Consider the following 2,775-nt stretch of genomic DNA (forward strand, 5'->3'; position numbering starts at 1 on the left):
AGCTGAAACTGAGATCCAGGATGACTCTTTTTTTTTCTTTTTTAATTAATTTTATTGAGAAAAAAAAACAGCAATGAGACAATTTCAAAACAGATTAGTAGGACAGCTTCAATAATTAATGCATTGCATATTGTTGTCTTAGTAGTGCTTATTCATAGTACAAGATGCAGACATGATATCCTGTCCACAAACACTATTAGTATAAATCTTTCTTTTCATTGAATTTTAAAAATAATTTTATTGGGAAACAAATAGCAATGAGACAGTTTCAAAATCAATTAGTAGGATAGTTTAAATAATTAATACATTGTACATTGTTGTCTTCTTAGTGGTTATTCATATTACAAGATGGAGACATGAAGGACCATTTTGTATCTGTATATTCAAAATAGCATGGATAACAGCTACCTTCTGTTAGCTCAATGAATAGAAAGATTTGTACTAGTAGTGTTTGTGGACAGGATGACTCTTTAATGGATTGAAATGCACTGCCCATCAGTCATATTCTTTGCCTTCTAAAATCTGACTATCTTTATGCAATGAAGGCCCATCAGCCTGAGCTATGATAAGCTGACAAGGAGACTGTGACAGGACATCTGAAAAGTCAGCAGAAGTCCCACATCGGTCAAGAATTTGAAGTTTTCCCATACTATTTTATTATTTTTGTAATTTTCTCAAGAATTGTTCTGTTCTTTAGAAGTCTCTTTTTCCTTCTTCTTTAAAGCCACCGGTTCACCTAGCTGTTTCCTCCACTGCGCTTTTTTGCTTCTAATGAACATCTGGCACATTCCCTTTCACCAAGAGTAGTGAAAATTTCAGGTGTTTTCTATACATTCCCTATGATGATCTTCTGCTCACACTGTTTAAATGTCTCCTGGTTTTTATTAACAGCAGATTTATTTTCATTTTCTAAAAATTGAAACAGAATAAGTTTTCTTGAGTAATTCTATAGTGTCCTCTTTGTCTGGCTGATTAGGAATACTCTTTAAATATAGTCTATCCTGATTTGTTTCTTCTTCCTTTTCATTCTCAGCCATGAGAACTGATCCCTTCCTTCCTTTACTGTCATCAAAATTTGTCAAGTTGCTCTTGTGTAACACAACAAACTGCTATTTGCATTTTCAGCTATGATGTGCTTTTTGCAACGCTTCTGTTTAACTCCTAGAGATGTATGTGTGGTGTTTCTAGTCTTCTGCCTATTAGAGGCTGGGGGTGAAATTTCTCTTTGGAATAGATGACAGTCTTCATCTGTACAGGGCTTATACATAAATCCCGAGTTGGTGAGTCTCATCCTACCTTTTTCACCTCTTGCTAGTGAAGTTTCCAAACCAACTGCCTCCTTTTGCAAATGTTTTTCACTCCCAATAAAGTATTTTGTGTTGACTTTAGACTGTTTCTAGGTTGTTTTGTTCTTAAGGATATTTCACAATCTTGGTCTTATTTCCCATCTTCATAGAAATGTTTGATTTATTTTCATATGGAGATAGTATCAGCTTGGTTTTTTCTATCCAGTAATTCAGTTTCAAGCTTTAAAACATCTCCCAAGTTCATGGTCTGACTAGTCTCGCAAGCCACTCCTGCACCTTGTGTATGATCAAAATTAGTTTTGGAGTGTAACTTTGATTCTCAAAATAAAATGTTCTAAATGAAATAAAGATCTCTCATATGTGTCCTGGTAATTGTAACAATCACCAAATATAGTTTAAAATTAATGAGAACCTCAAACATATAAGTACTACAAAATACATTCCTTTGACAGTCAAACTTCATTACTTTCAATCTAAGTGTATGCCAACTTTTATCTTTTGATTATTGTAATAACTTTTCCCCCAACGAACACCTGGGCATACCTTACAATGCTTTTAATCATTTAAACCATCGATCAACTTGACATTTGAAGTGATATTGCTTTAAAAACTATGTCCTTTCAGTCATATCACCAACCACTGGCACAAAGTCTGAGGTGAATTTCTGAATGGCATGTGTCAATATCATAGAAGCAGCTTGTTTGGTTACCAATTCCTTTTCCTCTTAAAATGTACCACAATCCAAAGTAAAAATCATTTTAGTTTTTCTTTGAGGAAGCTAATGAACTATATTAAGCCAGTAATTAAAAACTAACACTTACAAACTGATTTGTGCTTTAAAGATAACATTTCTTTCCTCTCAAGGCAGCAATATGAAGTAGCTGTTTTGCTTGTACTTTTTACCAATTAGGTTAAGCTTTAATTTGCTTTGGCGAGTTGTTCTGTAATATCTTTAGTGTGAGCAGTGTTCTCTCAAGAAAAGAAACATCGGGTTTGTTTTAACTTCTAATTGTTAAACATTTAAAATACACGGAGAAATAAAAATGGAGTATAATAAGTCCTTATCACTTTGTTTGAACAATGCCAACTGATGATAAATTATAGTTCATGTATATCACTAACCACTTGTTCCCTATGGTTTTGTTTTAAGGCAAGTCCTTGATAACATTTCACTACATCATAAATATTTCATTTTCTTTGAAAGATGAGGGTCTTTGGAAAAAAATCATTTCTGGTTGAATAGCTGTATCATATAGATCTTTATCAAGTAGATAAGAGCCATGTTTGAGTTAATTTCAGGGCATAATCAACAGCTGCTCTAAGAAGATTTGAAATGCGCTAACTGCAGGCAAAACCAGTGACAAGCCACTGAGAAATTATCTCTAGTAGCTGTACAATCAAGAATAAATTCCCCATAATATTTCTATTGATGTACCTCAATAAGTTTGTATATCAGTTTTGATATACA

At 33.3% G+C, this 2,775-nt stretch overlaps 1 pseudogene; it reads right to left on the reverse strand.

Annotated features, from left to right (window-relative positions):
* Positions 1 to 545: 545 nt before the first annotated feature.
* Positions 546 to 1,551, reverse strand: LOC101580606 (annotated as a pseudogene).
* Positions 1,552 to 2,775: the final 1,224 nt, after the last annotated feature.

The sequence above is a fragment of the Octodon degus genome, unplaced genomic scaffold, assembly GCF_000260255.1.
Source record: "Octodon degus isolate 3935 unplaced genomic scaffold, OctDeg1.0 scaffold00264, whole genome shotgun sequence".
NCBI lineage: Eukaryota > Metazoa > Chordata > Mammalia > Rodentia > Octodontidae > Octodon > Octodon degus.